Raw genomic sequence first — 18,274 nt, 5'->3', positions numbered from 1 at the left:
AGAAGCAAGAAAACAGTCCACAATTAACACAAATTCAATTTTGCTACAAAAATGCATTTCAGAAAGACCATTAAATGTTAATATGGAGAACATTTGCAAGAAGGTATACATCAACCACAAGATAAACTCCCACAAATTCCCTAAAAAACAGTCCATATATTTTCATCCTTGCAGTCCTTCAGCTTTGAAAAGGACACAATTAAAGCACTATGCCACCAGTAGAAACCATACACATCCTTCATTTGATAATTATTTTCAACTCTTGCCCTGGCTATCAAAGTCATTGCTTGGACTAGTCAAGTCAAGACAACTTTATTCGATTTCAAATGAAAACCACAAAAGTTCATAAAAACGTTCACAACAAATGATTAATTCATATATCTAAATACAAAGCAGCATAATGAACAGTTCATACCAATCTCAATCAAGTTTAAGATAAACGCATTTGGTTTTAAACAAGGACCATAAAAATTCATAAAATCGTCATAATAGATTATTTCAAACAACTATATACAAAGCAGCCAAATGAACAGCTAATGCACATCAATTCATTATATAAAAGGCGGGAGAAATATTCACCTTAAAATATAATAAAATTTACAGTCTATATTACAGGGCACTCATCATAATTTCATTATACAGCTCTCTCCCTAAAGGTACATCAGTGCTTTGGGTTATGTATTAAAAATGTACTCTACTCGGGTTCAGTAGCAAGGCCTAATACCGTTTCCTAGTCGCAAAAGCTAGTTTAATAAAGTTGGAAACCCTAATACTTATATCATAAGTGGCCAAAGAGGATAGATCATGAAAACCTTCTAAATAAGAGCACGGCCTAATTTCTTTTAAAATCGGAACGTAAAACCTTCCTCTTGGTACCTTATAGAGGGAACAAAATAGCATAAAGTGCACAGTGCTATGGGCTGCCACGATATCACATGAACAAGGCACCAGTTTGTCCTCTCACCCTGATTGTTTTGGGAAAACCACCAAAAAATGCAGAGTAAGTAAACGTAATCTCATTAGATAAAAGAGAGTACATTTGTCGTAAAAGTTAGATAAAATTGCTGTTGATTCAGGGATAAACAAAGGTGCCCTGTTACGTCATGGTTAGCACGTGACGTCTTCACCCCTGCAGAGTATACCTCTTTTATGATGTTTTTAGCATTTTCAGGGATGCTATCCGGACAATCAAAGTATTGCCCCAAACCTAGCTTACAGAAGCTGTCCCTTACGAATCGAAGCCAAGGAATAGAAAGTGATCCATCTAGGTTAATACAGTCCTTAATAACCTCTCTGAAGAATACTAGTTCTGGCCCATAAAAACAGAGGGGCAATGCTAATGCGATCCTCTATGAAATCAAGTCCCAGTTCTTGATGACAGAACATCGTGGGGGAACTATTAGGAGTCATCAGTGATCTTTTAGTAAATGTTTCTCAATAACTTGAATCTCTCAGTTGTTATAGTATTCCCACACTCCTGCCCCATATGTTACAACAGGCACGCATTTAGATTTATACAGACAAACCAACTAAGACACCGGCTTATGGCCTAGCTTTCTGGCAAAGCGAAAAAGCCCCTCAACTACCCTGCCTGCCTGTCTGTCTGTTGCACCCTTGCCGTAACTAACGGGTCCCAACTCAGCCTATTATTAAAAACATTCCCTAAATAGTTCAACTTATTCAGTTTATCAATATTCTTATCTCCCACCATGTATTTCCTTGTTTTTGTCATTTTAGGTCCACACACCATAATATACGATTTTTGACTAGTCAGTAAGGGGCCAGGGTCAATAGTTCAAAGAGAAATGCAGTGCTAAAACAGCCAGACTCAAAAGTCTCCGACTATGAACCATCACCAGTTATACAAACACTAAGAGGATCTACTGCAGGAATACACGAGACAATTTATTTTGTGACTGTCAAGCAAAGTTTATACCAACAAAAGTAACTAAAACCACTTACCAACTTCAGAGAACACAACACAGTCATCTTTGATGAAGACCAAACAAGCACAGAACATATTCTGGCATGACATTCTGAAAGTCTAAGTCAAAAACACCGCAACATTCTGCACAAATGCTGCTGAAACTGGAAGGAAATGTAAGAAATCACACTGGACAAGATAAAATAATTTCTTCAGAAATTGATGCACACGTTATTTTTTTTTAAATTAAAAAAGCAATCGGGTAGCAGACTGCAGTTGCTGGGCCCTCGAGAAAAAAAAAGTGTGATGGGGGAGTAATGGAGGAGTTGGTGGTGGGGGCTCTTAAAGGCATAACCTATCAAAAAGTAGCAATGAGGAGATGAGGTAAGCATAGGAAACCTTGGGCTGGTCGAGTATAAAGAAAAAAATAGAAAAAAGCAGGGAGGTGCGAGGGACCACTGATATGGGAAATTAAAAAGTACGTGCGGAAGGGTGGACCAAAACACTGAACTGTGTATGTGGTGATAGTCTGCTGAAAAAAAGGCAATATTTGCACTGGACTACACAGAAACTGGTGAAGGAAGGACATTGTGGACATGTGAGATTGATGAGATGGGGAAGCTGCACGCAACCAGAGCACAAGGTACACCCGAGGGTGCTCACAGGCAATATACCTCGCTGTCCATAAGTAACCACCAGGGGAGATACAGATCACATAGAAAACACAAGCTAAACTGACAGACACATTTCACAAAATTAAAGTTGTAATAAAACGCAAAAAAGAAGCGCTTGAAAAGCAACGCAACGCAGAGGCTTAGGTGTTGACTATTCTACAAGAAGTAGAAGAAAGTTTTTCAGAGAGCCAAAGGAACTTAAGTGATATACAGCTATAGCCAAAGGTAGAAGGCGTCAAATCCGACATAGATTTAACAGAAAGGTTACAATTTCGAAAACAGAGATGTAGAGGAATGCACCAGAATGAAAAACGTGTGTTATAAGCTACCAGAGAACTTCAAAGAACAAAGTACGGAACCTCAGAGAAAACAGGAAAACAGAGGTAGAGTACAGAAGTTGCACCCAAGGTTCTTTCTATCATTGTCTCTGTAGAGAGGGCCCACAGGGTTCAAACAGGAAACACCCACAAACTCCCCGCTGTGCCTATATCAGCTGGTCCAGTAGTGGAATGATTACTACATTACAGGGATACAGACCTACTAATACTAACGCAAAGGACATTACCTTCAAATTACAACTAGCAAATTCAGACCTACTTTCTATTTCTAAGATATCTTACTTACCGAGTCATTAAAGACAAATTCACCTTACTCTCCAACTACTGGCATTTCTTGATCAGAGCTGCACTAAGCCTTGTCTAATACTACTAGCCAAATTTTGCAGACACTCAAAAACCCTGGTCTAGATCCTTCAAGCCTGTCAAACCTCTGTCCATTAGCAAACCTTCTGTGGCTAGGCAAAACCAATACAAAAGTTACATCAGACAAACTCATTTAATTTATTGACAACTCCTATCCAACCATCTATCTGGATTTAGAACTGATTACAGTACCAAAAGCCCACCTTGAAGATACGTGATAATCTCCATCTGACAACAGCAACACTTGATGGTCTTCTTCGACCGGTCGCTGATTTCAACACGATTGACAACAACAGATTGGTCGCTACAATAAAGCTGTGCATGGACATCAGAGGAAATTTACTTACATGGCTCTCCTTTCCATGGAGGATGACATGTACTGGTGGTTAAACATTTACATCGGGTAATTTAGCTGATGGGGGCCCCCCAGGCCACTATACACATCTATAATGAGCTGCTCAACTTAATAATTTGAAACATGAATGTAGAACTACACCAACACAGCGACAACACTTAGCTGTACTGAAGAACAAATTGCCATTCACAACACTCAACATCCTTGCAACCCACCTATTCAGGCTCCAATCATGGAAAAAGGACTGCTTATTTATTAAACCAGGCAAAACAGGATGCCTCCTCCTATCCTAGTCAACAAAGCTTGCTCCAATCTTACTGACCCTCTTGAATTGGAATGGCTGCAGTCCATGATCAATGAAATAACTGAAATTCACTATTGGTCCCACCATCACTTTTATTCCACACGTTAATAAGCTTGCCAAAGCAGCGATCTACCACTTTCACATGTTAAAGACAATAAACATATATTTTCTCCTGAATTACTGAAGTCAGCAGTGCATGGAATTTGACCATACCACCTCTATACTTTAGGAGCTACTCTGGCTTTCCCTTCAAGAAAAGGATCTGCTTCAAACTTTACATTTTCAACCACATGACGAAGCACAACAACAATTCAGCTGAGCTCCTGACCATCTCAGGAAGTCTCAGAATCTTACAAAGAAAGGACTCTTTTTACCAGATATCCCCAAATCAAGAACTAACTAGCCAGAAGGCAATGCTCTTAACCTTTTGTTTTACATAAAATCGCCAGGAGAAGGTGAACGTGGTCCTGTGACTATGGAAAACATTACCTGATTTGACAATCGCACCTCGGATCCAAAGGAGTGCCTTCTTTGTGGTGAAACATAAGTTTGGGGGTCTGTAGATCAGTTAGACGGTGTTGTTCCCAGTTAAGCTTAAGATCATAATTTCTTAAGGAAGCCAAAGATGAATGGCATGGCAATAATGGTAGTCTTACAATGAGGGCTTCAGGCAGAATTACTTTCGACAGAAAAGTAGGAGAAGGCAGAGACACCACAGGACTTAATTCCTCAGGGGCCCAAAGTGAACAAGACTACGTCAGTAGTCGAAACGTTGCATTTTGGAAGGCACAAGGACTGAATAAACATCTTGCCTGGAAAGCGTGGGGTCTGTCTCTTCTTTCGCCGCTGTGCAGTGGAGGTTTGAAGATTTGTGCTGATATATATATATATATATATACACACAGCCCAGTGCCGGTAGAAGTGGCCGTCACCTCCAAAACAACGTCATATCGCCCGCAGATTCTCAGACGGGTGGGGTGAGTCACCGTGGAATGCCGCGTTTGAGGGTCTACCTGGGCCATCATGATTGTGGGCCCGTGGTGGAACAAGCTGAACCCTCGAAAATTTGATTGCAGCATATTGACCCCTATGATTGTGACAATTGAAACTACCTTGCCCAGGATGCATTGCAGCGATGACGCACATTTTCTTTGCATTCTTTCAGATCACCTGTGGGAGTTAGGAGTTCCTGTATTTGTCAATCCCGTGATCAAGACGAACTGTCGAAACGCGTTGGGAAGATGAAGGGAGTGCTGTTGCTGCAATGATTAAAGGATACAGTTTCAGCTTGGGTGTGCCACTTACTGCTTTCCGGGGTCTTCGTGGGAGCAATTGTAAAGACATACATATATAAATATACATATATTATGTATGTATATATATATATATATATATATATATATATATATATATATATATATATATATATCCAAGAGAGATTTCCCATATACGAGGAAACGTTATGACAACACTCCAGAAGTCGCTGTGCTTGAAAATTTATTGGCAGCAAAACAAACAACGCGTTTCACCAAACAGGCTTGATCACGTTTTCAATATATATATATATATATATATATATATATATATACACACACACACATATATATATATATATATATGCTTGGGGAGCGTAATATATATATATATTACGCTCCCCAAGTTCACCAAAGGCAATCTTCGCACTCTTGTGGACGGATGCAGGTAGTATGGCGGTGACCCATACGTAAATCGAAGCTCCAGTTTCAGAAAAGAAACGCCGCACTCACAGGACCCCATCAGAAGTGCTTTTATTAACAAGAAACGCGTTTTCGGCGTGCTGCCTTCATCAGCTTGTTAAAAGTCCAACTGCACATTCCGACATGATGTCGATTTAAACAGGAAATCTGTTGCGATTGGATGTGACAGTTTAAACAGTGAAAGAGGACTGCATCCTCGAGAATGATGCATGCTGGGATATATAGTCCAGTAGAGCGCATGGGGGAACCAAATCCTGCCCGTATGGCCCATTAATTCAATCTTAGCCTCTGTATGGGTATGTCCCTTTCATGCGCTTTTTGTCAATATTCACTGTCCTCTTTTCAACACAAAATTCCACTGTACCGGAATTTCACTTCCTTTTGAGGTCCCTCGTCCAGCCACAGGATCCTCCTGCACATGCCGCTGAAGCTGGTCCTATGGCTGCAGCTCCAATAGTAAGGATTACTATTGACACAGTCGACAGCGGTACACTGTTTCCTGCATGGCGGTGCAATTGCCGATTTCAAATTACGCTCCCCAAGTTCACCAAAGGCAATCTTCGCACTCTTGTGGACGGGTGCAGCTAGTATGGCGGTGACCCATACGTAAATCAAAGCTCCAGTTTCAGAAAAGAAACGGCGCACTCACAGGACCCCATCAGAAGTGCTTTTATTAACAAGAAACGCGTTTTCGGCGTGCTGCCTTCATCAGCTTGTTAAAAGTCCAACTGCACATTCTGACATGATGTCGATTTAATAGTAATCCTTACTATTGGAGCTGCAGCCATAGGACCAGCTTTAGCGGCATGTGCAGGAGGATCCTGTGGCTGGACGAGGGACCTCACAAGGTGGTGAAATTCCGGTACAATGGAATTTTGTGTTGAAAAGAGGACAGTGAAATCCGCAACATTCTATTGGGAATAACTTTGGCGCCGGTTGAGGAATTTGCGTGTAATTTTCCACAATTTTGGCCAGCTCCGCTCCGCTCTTTCCCTGGAAGTTTCGGGTGGATTCGTGGAGTGGGGGCTGAGAAAAAAGGGGGGTCCTAAAACGTGTTTTCCCCATGTTAATTTCCATAGGACGGTCTGACGAGTCTACAGCCCGAACCGCTGAACGGAATTACACCAAACTTGGCAAAATTCTAGGGACTGGTACGCAGATGTGCCTTTGCTATGTTTGGTCAAAATTGCTCCAGTGGTTTTTATGAAAATTAACTTCAAAAACACATATATATTTATATGAGCTCACCGTACACTTACCCATAAGCTTACCGGTACGTGTACCGTACGCGAACGTATGCGTACGGTACGCGTACCCCTACGTGCACGAGCTGCATGCTGATTGGCTGCCACTGTCTGTCAACACTCTAAAACAGAAATTGTGGGCAGCCATCGTGTGCCTCGGAAGAGTGAGGTACAGGAAAGCAGAAAAACAAATGTGTAGAACTCAAAAAGGGGGCAGGGTAGAAGCACCCTGACCCCCCTAGGCCTGCTCAGGGGGTCCCACAAGGACCCCCAAGGCAAAAAAAAAACCCAACATTTTTTTTATAAAAAGTCGCGGGGTACGCGTACCGTACTCGTACCGTACACATACATACACGCACGGTACGCGTACCTCGCGACTTTTAAAAACACTTTTTTTTAAATTTTGCCTTGGGGGTCCTTGTTGGACCCCCTGAGCTGGCCTAGGGGGTCAGGGTAAATGTAAATGTACAGGAATTTATATAGCGCAAATCACCAAGCGGTTTCTAAGCGCTTGCTTAGGGAACCCGTCCTGGTATTCCCCTGTGAGATAACCCCGGCAGGGTATCCGCAAGGTGAAAGCCAGGCATCCCGCCGCGAGGGGCCGTTGTGGAGATTAAGCAAGCTATTGCCCAGAGTCGCAGAGTGTGAACCCGTGAATCGAGTAGGCACCGGAGCGAGAATTGTCGAGTCCATGGACATTTTAGGACTCAAGACCCCGCCGAGCCGGGAATTGAACCCTGGTCCCGGGCTGATCTCTGCTTCCAGGTCTGCCTCCTCTAACCAGTGAGCCACACTTCTCCTGCTTCTACTCTGGCCCCTTTGCGAGTTTCACACCTTTGTTTCACTGCTTTCTTGTGCCTTGGTTCTAACAAGGCACAAGATGGCTGCCAACACTTCCAGGTTTGGAGTGTTGACAAACAGTGGCAGCCAATCAGCATGCCTTCCCGAGAAAGCTGCATGTTCATTGGCTGTCAACACTTCTAACCAGGAAGTGTGGGCATCCATCTTGGGTCTTAGTAGATTGAGGCACAAGAAAGCAGAAAAACAAACGTGTAGAACACAAAAAGGGGGCAGTGTAGAAACACCCTGAACCCCTAGGGCTGCTCACGTGGTCCCACTAGGATATTAATATATTTAAACGTTATCCGCTAATAGAATTAGCATTTAAAAAACCTTTAAAATTCACTGAAAAAAACCATAGGTTTCAGGACTTGTATAGTTAGGAATTAGCATTAAAAAAACGTTTGAATATATAAAAACGTTATCCGCTAATAGAATTAGAATTTAAAAAAAAACTTGCGAATTCAATGAAAAAACCATAGGTTTCAGGCCTAATATAGTTAGGAATTAGCATTTAAAAAACCTTTGACATTCACTGAAAAAACCATAGGTTTAAGGCCTTATATAGTTAGGAATTAGCATTAAAAAAACCTTGCAAATTCACTGAAAAAACCATAGGTTTCAGGCCTTATATAGTTAGGAATTAGCATTTAAAAAACCTTTGAAATTCACTCAATAAACTATAAGTTTTAGGGGTGTTATAGTTAGCTGGACATTTCACTCATACAAAACCATTGAAATTGCTCCTATATAGTTAGTTGGACTAACTATATTTCGCGCACCCGCAATCCACTGCTGATGATGTCACATATTACATCATTCATGACATGGTCAGTGACATCACTGATGACATCTCAAATTACCTTGACATGGTAATTTACAGCGCCCATTATGACATTTCAATCGTGCTCACGCACTTACCAGGATAATGTATGCTGGGAGCTGTAGTCTCAGACTTGACTGCAGCTGTTCTCAATTAAGCAGGGTCAGCTGTTCTCTCTACAAAGGGAGCACCGTAGAACTTTCAAGGAGGGAAAAGGGCACCTTTCAAGTTGTGAGCGGCGTCTGAGGAAGGCGGTAACGCCGAAATGCATTATGCTGCGCAACCTTCAGTGAATAAAGGGCTCCTTCTACAAATCCCCGCTGTGTCCTTGGGTCACTGAACAATGAGTGGTCTGTTTTGCATATTTTCCGCGCACAGCCAGAAGCGCGGTACAAGGTCCCGCCCTATCAAGAGTCCTGGATTTTACTGGCAACAAACTCTGTTCTTTCAAGGTATTGAATACCCAGGACCTCCACGAGACCGGGCCACGCCAGGGGTTTCTGCCGAGTGCAGACTGTGAATTACACAGAGGAGAAGATTTAACCCAGATCTCTCCAGGCTCGATGTATCCTGCAATCGTGGATGGGGCGTCTGGGGACTTGAGGGAACCCCGACATTGCAATTAATGGAAGATGCCTGCCACTACATGGCCCCCCTTGACATGGTAATTTACAGCGCCCATTATGACATTTCAATCGTGCTCACGCACTTACCAGGATAATGTATGCTGGGAGCTGTAGTCTCAGACTTGACTGGAGCTGTTCTCAATTAAGCAGGGTCAGCTGTTCTCTCTACAAAGGGAGCACCGTAGAACTTTCAAGGAGGGAAAAGGGCACCTTTCAAGTTGTGAGCGGCATCTGAGGAAGGCGGTAACGCCGAAATGCATTATGCTGCGCAACCTTCAGTGAATAAAGGGCTCCTTCTACAAATCCCCGCTGTGTCCTTGGGTCACTGAACAATGAGTGGTCTGTTTTGTGTATGTGTATATATATATGTGTATATATATATATATATATATATATATATATATATATATATATATATATATATATATATATATATATATATATATATATATATATACACATATATAATATAATGGCTATGGTGCGGGGGCGCTCTTGCACTAAATAAAATTTGCACCTGAAATTTCCTGGGTCCGCTGTCGTCCTTCTTCATGCTACAAGGCTGACTTCCTGAGTAATATATAAATATACATAAATATACATATATGTATTTTTTTATTATTATTTTTTTTATTTTTTATGAGAATTTGTCAAGGTTTCAGAATAGCAGGGTGGCAGTGAAAAAACTGGGACATCTGAATCCAGCTCTCATCCAAATGCCTTGGCTAGGAGCGAACAGATGCTGCATTTAGTTACCTTATGACAGCAGATAATAGAGCTTGAACTGCAGAGCAAATGTGAAGACAAAATAGGCTCTTTAAGCAGTACTGTATAGCAAGATATCCCCTGAAAACTTTCAGTTCTCCAAAACTGCTCATCAATAGTGTCAGGTGCAGCAGGTAGGGGTTAGACAGCCTCAATTAGCAACTCACCCATCTCAAAGCCCAAGTGGACTTGGGAACATTATTAAGGAGTTCAATTGTTTTTTCAGCAGAGAAATGTTGTTTGTGGGTTATTGTTTAACCTGGTGAAGTCATTTAACTCTGCTGCCAAAAGAGCAAACATAAGCATATGGTGCAATTCTTTAATGGACTGTGAATGTTAAAAGGGGAAATAGGATCACAACTATGGTGTCTTTAGTCTGGCAAGGGGAGGCACATTAAATTCAAAATAACATCACACAACAGTGCAAATGACCAAATTCAAATTCCTTGCGTGGTGGAATTTTAAGGGCTTGGGCTCTACCATTAAGTAGTACGTAATCTAGGGGCGTGGCTAGCAGCCGCAGAAGATGGCCGCAGGCTGAGTTAGCTGCGCCAGCCGAGCATGTAACAGCATGTAACAGACCCGAACATCTGTCACGATCCTGCCAAGAAGAGACCACTTTGAGCGGAAAAAGATTGAGGAAGCGCCGGAGAACGAACTCCACCGAACTCCGGGCGCAGAGCGACACAATTGAGCCATACACCACGCGCCCATAAACATCGACTTCAGACAAGATGGTGGTCCGCTGGAGCACGGGGAGTAAGGGCAGCTGAGAACCTGGTGCCACAGAGAGCGACAGACGCCTGCTTGCGCTCTGTCACTGGAAGGGGAGCAGAGGCGCAGACATCCAGCGCCAACGACAGCGATGAAAGGATAGCCAAGCGAGGATTGGGCGTAGAGCGCCGGGAAGCACTCGGGCGGAACCCCGGAGGTGGTGAGACAGCAGCAGAGGGAAGCAGCAGCCCGTAGGCTAGTTCCTACAAACAGAGGGCGTGCCCGCCAGCAGGCAGCAGAGCAGGGCAACAAAGGCCCCGAAGTGGTGAGCCTCACCCCCCCCCCCCCCAAAAAAAAAAGAAGACTGGTGCTGGGAGAGTGGCCCCTGGGGCTGAGAACCGATCCCTGGGGGCACATTGAGCCTGGTGTGGAGCAGGCTTGATCGCGGAGGATCCCCGGCCTGGCGCGCGGACGCCAGTGAGGGCCCATAGACAACGGGGCGGAAGCTAACCGTCACACCTACCCCCTACGCCTTGGGTGGCCTAACGAGCGGACCAGTCTGGATATCTTGGACGGAGTGCGACAGCCACAAAGAACAGCTTGATAGGAGAACGGCGAGAGGTGGCGCGCACCACCAGATAGCAGGTGTGGAACACGGCCTGGGGTAGCAGCCCCCACAGAACACTCCGGGAGCCTCGGCCATATTTCAACCGATCCTTGTCCATATCAGCGGAGTGGCTCAGGCGAGACACTGATCCCCCGAAACCGGCACTGAATACTCCAGACCTGGCAGAGGCCAGTGGACAGCGGCCCCATCCCTTCACAGACCCAGGCATGGGTCGCACCAGGGGGCCAGGGCCCAGCCAGACCAATCAGATTGATAAATACACCGTGGCCATGGGAAGGGAAGATGGAGCGACGGAAGAGATCCGCATGATGAAGGGGGTGAACAAGGCCGAGCCCTGACCCCAGGAGACATCATGAGGGCAACAGGTGAGCTGAAAGGTACGCTCCAGCCAAAACTGGACTCAGTTACAGAGAAGGCCAATATCCTGAAGGGGGGAGACTTCCGCAAGATGTCTGATAAAATGGCCACAGCAGAAATAGACATTGGGGAGTCAAAGCAAAAACGAAACGCCTGGAGGAACAGGTACTGACACTCACTAAAAATCAGGCGGAAATATAGGCCCAGCTCGCAGATCAGGAGGGCAGGGTCCGACGTAAGAACATCAGAGTGATGGGAGTGCCAGAAGGGATGGAGGGGCCAGCAGTGGACCTCTTTCTGGAAGATTTAATCTTGAACCAACTTAAGCCGAAACGTCTGTCGCAATTTTTCACCACTGAGCGCGCCCATAGAGCGCTGGGGTTAAGCCCAGGCCGGGGGCCCCTCCGTGTACCATCATAGCCCGCATACTGAACTTTAGGGATCGAGATGCCATCCTGCAGGACGCACCAATGCACGGGGACCTCAGAAACGAGAAAGCTAAAATCAGGTTTTTTCTTGATTTCACGCTACACATGCAACAACAGCGCCACTCCTTCGATTGGGTGAAAAGAGCCCTTCGGGAACAGAGCGTGAAGTACATGATGCTCTTTTATGCCAGACTTAAAATCCTAGACAATGGGAAGGCATACTTCTTCGAACAGCCGGAAGAGGCAAGCGACTGGCTAGAGGGCTGGCGCACCGTGAGCTGCAAGGGAGGACACAGGCAACAGGCGACGGACAGAAACAGAGAGCTGCAACAGCAATGGACAGATGAGTAAATGTTGAGACGATCGTCAACGGTTGTAGGCCAATATGTGGTCCAAGGTAATGGGGGGGGGGGGATTTTCTGAATGGGGGCATCTTTACAACCTCACCCGGATCTATGGGGACTATGCCATAGACTCTTGCAGTTGGACATAAACAATGCGGAAACGTGCCATTGGTTTGACTAGGCGGGGTGGAGGCTTCACGGAGAGAGGCATAGATTCACTGGGGTGATGAGAAGCAGTCATGGGGCTGGTAAAATTACCGTCAGCAGTTATATCTCTTCACTCTGGTACACCACGACCCCGCACAAATGTGTTTCTTGGTTTTTCAAGGGGGACAGGCACTTTTGAGTTTGGGAGGTTGCGGATTCACCTAGCAGGGATGCAGTGAGGGGGTTAGTTGGGACTGTTGTCTGCTATAGTTCACGGGGGAGAAGTTACACTCGAGACCTATACATTCGGGGAAAAATTAGGGTTGCTGTGGAAATTGTGATGGGGGAAATGGGAGAGCCCCATTGTCAACAGCCAGATACAGCGCAAATGGGCGACCCTGCCACTGTCAAGGTTTGGTCTTGGAATGTGAACGGGCTTGGCCATAAAATTAAGCGCAGACTTGTAACACAATATCTGAAGAGACATTCTCCAGACGTCGTTCTCATTCAAGAATCGCACTTGAGGGGAAGCAAATATAAAGCCCTAGATCGTTTTGGCTGTACACTGGTCGTGCACTCCGGGTTCACATCTGGGGCAAGGGGGGTGGGCATCCTCATACGCAAAGCGCTGCCCTTGGTGATCACTGAGACATGGAAGGACCCAGCAGGGTGTTTTGCTGCAGCGGCGGGCAGGTGGGAGGGACGCCTGTTGGTGTTTGGCTCATGTTACATACTGCCGGGGCTACACTCAGTAACTCTGCCGCAACTTGCTACACTTATAGCGGATATAGCGGGTATACCTGCGGAAACTTTGCTGATTGGGGGAGACACTGTCCAGAAATGGATAGGTCTAAGCCCCGAAGGGGCACACAGGGGGAAGGAGGCCTGGCGGACTTCACAAGGCCGCTGGGACCGGTTGATCTATGGCGGGCGAAAAACCCCTCAGCGAGACAATACACTTTCTATTCGGCAAGGCATGGATCCTTCTCCAGACTCGATCATTTATTCACCTCTAGCTCATTGGGTCAGGAGAGATCCTGAGATTTGGGGGTTGCGAGCACAGGATGATTGGGAAGAGCGTACGCTGACGACATTGTGCTCTATTTGGCATGGCCTTACTACTCCATAGCGCATGTCCTACACATCTTCGAGCTGTTTGGTAGCTATTCAGGATATACCATTAACTGGTCGAAGACTGTGATCTTCCCCCCTCTCGGGTCCTCCCCCTAGGGTTCCGCTGTGTTGTGCAGCCCCAGCGGCGGTGGAAGGTTTTAAGTATCTGGGGATCTATATCACCAGAGTCCAGAAAGACATTCTGGCAAGAAACCTCGGGCTGCAGATAAGTCGTCTGGCTGCGGATGTGAGCCACTGCCGATCACTTCAACTCTCGCTGATGGGACGGGCGGCCTTATATAAGATGTTAATGCTACCTCGGCTCCTATACATACTGCAGAACACTCCCTTCCAGATTCCGCAGACCTTTTTCAAGCGAATAACACAGGAGGTGCGGTCTTTGCTGTGGGCGGGGGGGGCGGGGGCCCCAAGGATTGCGCTGCAAAAACTACATAGGGAAGCCTACCACGAAGGAATTGCAGTCCCGGACATCAGGCTATACTACTGGGCTTCCCAAATGCAGGTGATCAACGACTGGGTCTATGTGCGGATGGAAGAGCCGGCCTACACAGTAGATAGGGCATTTATGCCGCAGGGCAACTGTGAATCCCTCTTGTATTCCCGTCGACTGGGCGCGGACTGCCCGGAACATACTAGGGTGGTGGTTCAATGTTGGAAGGATGCAAACCGATCCCTCGGCTGGGCAGCTGACTGGCAGAACCTCTTAGGGAGGTGGCAGCACTGACGGGTTTCAGGGGCTGGCGACTAATCGGCGTTGAGTACCTGGGAGACGTATGGAAGGGCAAATCACCCCGATCGTTCGAATACTGTCAGAAGATTCATGATATGCCTGACTCGCAGCGATACACACACTTGAGGCTCCTACATGAGCTGAGCACCCATATCATACAGGGGGTTTCAATTCCTGAATACTCCCCGCTTGAGGATCGGCTATTGCTGGACCTCATACAGGGGAAACCCACTTCCACCATATATCGCAAACTAGCTAACAACCTCCAGGATCCCTTGGTCTCCTTGAGGGCAGCATGGGTGAGAGACCTGGGTGATCTTGATGATGAAGACTGGCAGGAGGCACTCCAGAGCCCTAGGGAAGTAGCTGTGAGCGTCAGATTCAGGCTAGTGCAGTTCAAGATCCTACATCGCGTATTGTAATTGTAAGCAAAACTTATACAGCGCACTGTAACTCTACAGGCATCCTGGCGCTAAAAGAGGGAGGTAGTGAAGAGGCCACTAGGAACAGAGAGGTAGAAGCATTAGCTTATGGGAAAGAGCCAAGTTTTTATTTGTTTACGGAATGGCAAAAGATCATTCAGCTGTCTCAGCTCTAGGGGCAGCTTATTCCAAAGTCTGGCAGCCGCAACACTGAAGGCCTGATCACCCAGCTTGACTCTTCTGGTCGGGGGAACTTTCACCAAGAAACCTGAAGAGGATCGAAGACAGCGGGGAGGAGCATACCAACTGAATTTACTCTGTAATAGTGTAGGGCCCAATCCATGAAGCGCTTTGAACACAACACAGAGTGATTTGAAATAAATTCTCTGCACTATAGGGAGCCAATGCAGTTCCACAAGGGCCTGAGAAGAAGAAAAATGTCGAGGATGTGACAAGGCCAACTTAGCTGCCATATTCTGGATTCTCTGTAGTCTGCCAATCAAGAACTTAGGGGATTCCAGCAAAAGGGAGTTACAGTAGTCTAGTCTACTCAAGATCAAGCTCCTATCAGTGGGCGTGTCTGAGCAGGAAGCAAAGGAAGAATCGTCCTCATAGCCCTAATGAGGGAAAAGCAAGTCCCCAAGGTCTTATTGACATGTGTCTCCAGAGTCAACTTTTCATTAAATAGGACCCCCAAGTTACGACAGACTTGGACGGTAGCAGCGGGGGGTCCGCATGGATAGGCCAGAAATCAGCAGGAAGATGCAGAGGCACTCTCCCATTCTGGATGCAGAGAATTTCAGTTTTGTCTGCATTAAATTGCAGAGAGTTATCTCTTAGCCACTGAGCCACGTTCCGCATGCAGTTGTGAAAGTTCTCCAGGGAGGTTGACTGATCACCGTCCAGTGAAAGAATCAGCTGGGTATCATCTGCATAGTTGACTACCTTTAAACCAGACGATCTAATAACGTCCATCAAAGGACGCATATAAACAATAAAAAGAATGGGGCTAATCGAAGATCCCTGCGGCACACCATGATGGACTTTGGTCAACTCAGACTGAAAGGGATGGAGGGCCACCACCTGATGTCTGTCAGATAAATAGGCATGGAACCATTTTAGTGCCTGACCAGCTACCCCAATGTCTTCCAGCAGTTTCAGGAGGACCGAGTGGTTGACCGTGTCGAACGCGGCAGACCGGTCTAATAGGATCAAGGTGGCATGTTGACCCTTGTCTGCACGCAAACGAAGATCGTCCAGCACAGTCAGCAAAGTAGTCTCCGTACCATGCCCTGGCCGAAAACCGTACTGGACCTCAACCAGTAGATCATTGCCCTCGAGAAACTGGGAGAGTGCTCTACTCACAAGACATTTTACAATCTTAACTGGGTAAGGAAGAAGTGAGATTGGCCTGTAGTTTTTAAGACAGGCTGGGTCTAATGAGGGCTTTTTCAATAAAGGCGAGACGATTGCTTGCTTCCAGCAGGAAGGAACTAACCCGCTGTTCAAGGATTGATTACACAGCTGTCTGAGAGGGGGAAATAGCTCAGCACCTAACGCTTTCCAGACCTTATGTGGAAGAGGGTCTAAAGGTGAGCCAGAAGACACACTAAGCGCAAGTTGTTCAAACACCTCAGGAGATGGAGGGTCGAAATGGTCCAAACGAGGCAGCTGAGCCGGAGTCTCCATTATCACTCGCCGGCCCTCCGGCCTGGCCAATAGAGGGCCAGGAATCGTGTCAGCCAGACTGCTTTCTTCAAAGTCCCTTGATTATAGTGTTAATTTTGTTATCAAAGAAGACAGCCAAACTGTCACACAACTCCTGCGTAGGGGGAGTCTTGTTGTTTGTGCAGGACGGATTGGCTATGTCTTTGAAGACTTTAAAAATGCTTTTAGAGCTGTTAGAGGCCTTCAGAATTACATCAGCTTTGGTGGAGATAATACTCTGCTTATAATTACTAATCTTCTCTTTCCAGATAACCATCTCCGCTCAGCCTGTCTACAAGCAAGTTTTAAATTTTTCAAAGCGGTGTTGTACCAGGGGGCAGAGGGTTTACCGTCTCTTCTCATCATTTTTTGAGGGGCAATCAGATCAAGATGGTCCGTAATGTGTGAGCAAAAAACAGCATAGTTATCCTCCACATGTTTCCCTGGCTCAAACAAACCTTCTAAATGAAAGACAGGGGCAGTGCTAGCTTTCCTCAGCAGACCTTGCCACTCCCTGCTGCGGAAGCGACCAATCTCCTTCCTACCAGAAGCATTCTGTTTGATACCCATTACAACAAATTTGATCAAATAATGATCAGACCAGCCTACGGGGAGGACCTCCACCTCTTTCAGCAAGTCATCCTTGGCAAATATCAAATCCAAGGTGTGCCCCCCTATATGAGTAGGCTGAGCCACCCACTGGCTAAGGGACAGATCCAGGCATGACTGTAAGATGTTATTATACCCTGGGTCCATGCTTCCATTAGGCCAGAGATTGAAGTCCCCAAGCATAAGGAGTCTGGCATGTGAAAGAGCCATGTTGCAAAATACATCAATCAGTTTTTGTTGTTGAAGTAAGCTGGCCACCCCTGGTGACCTATAGCAGATAATGCCTTTCAGCACCTGGTGCCCGGCATCAATTGGAGCGAAGCCCAATATTTCGGCCCCCATCGACCGTGTCGATATCGATAGGTAGGAAGTTCCAGACCTCCTTATAGAGAATTCCAACCCCTCCTCCTCTCCCATTAGGGCGGGGCTTATGAAAAGCTTTGTAAACCTGAGGACAGGCTAATCCCAGTTCAAGGTCAGAGCTCGGATGAGTCCAGGTCTCTGTCATCACTAAAACTTCCAGATCATGGACTTCTGTCAGCATCAGTGTTTCCAGGTGATTTTTACAGAGAGACCTAACGTTCAGCAAGCCACAGCTCAGGGAGTCCCCAAGGGTCGAGTTGGATGCGGTCTCTATCCTCTATACTACCCTCGCACTCACCTCTACTCCTGGGGATGTGCCATGTCTGCGCAGTGCGTTCGGGGGTGCGGAGAAGAAGGTACCTTCCTACACACGCTATGGGATTGTCCCGGGATAGCTGTTTTCTGGCGCAAGGTTACTGAAGTCTTGTAAGAGGTGGTGGGTGAGCCAATTCCGTTGGACCCAAAGTGACTTCTTCTCATGATCAGATGGGAGGCAGACTGATCCAGATACGGGGCATATGGCTGGCATTGGCGGTGGGGGTGGCGAGGCACAACATTGCCAGAAACTGGGGGATGCAGGCTCCTCCCCTGCTTGCTGAATAGAAACGGGACCTTGATTGGTGCCAGAGAGCAGAAGAAACAGTGTACAAGAGCAGGGGATGTGCCAAAAAGTGGGAACGGGTGTGGCTGCCATGGCGA

General features: G+C 46.2%; 1 protein-coding gene across 1 annotated transcript in view; it reads right to left on the bottom strand.

The window, feature by feature from the left end:
- Positions 1–18,274, bottom strand: part of LOC144823872 (pre-B-cell leukemia transcription factor 1-like) — a 327,009-nt gene that overhangs the window by 194,526 nt on the left and 114,209 nt on the right. The gene's annotated exons all lie outside the window — the stretch shown is intronic.

The sequence above is a fragment of the Lissotriton helveticus genome, chromosome 1_1, assembly GCF_964261635.1.
Source record: "Lissotriton helveticus chromosome 1_1, aLisHel1.1, whole genome shotgun sequence".
In the NCBI taxonomy this organism is placed as follows: domain Eukaryota; kingdom Metazoa; phylum Chordata; class Amphibia; order Caudata; family Salamandridae; genus Lissotriton; species Lissotriton helveticus.
The sequence above is the reverse complement of the archived record's forward strand: the minus strand, read 5'-3'. Positions and strand labels throughout refer to the sequence as shown.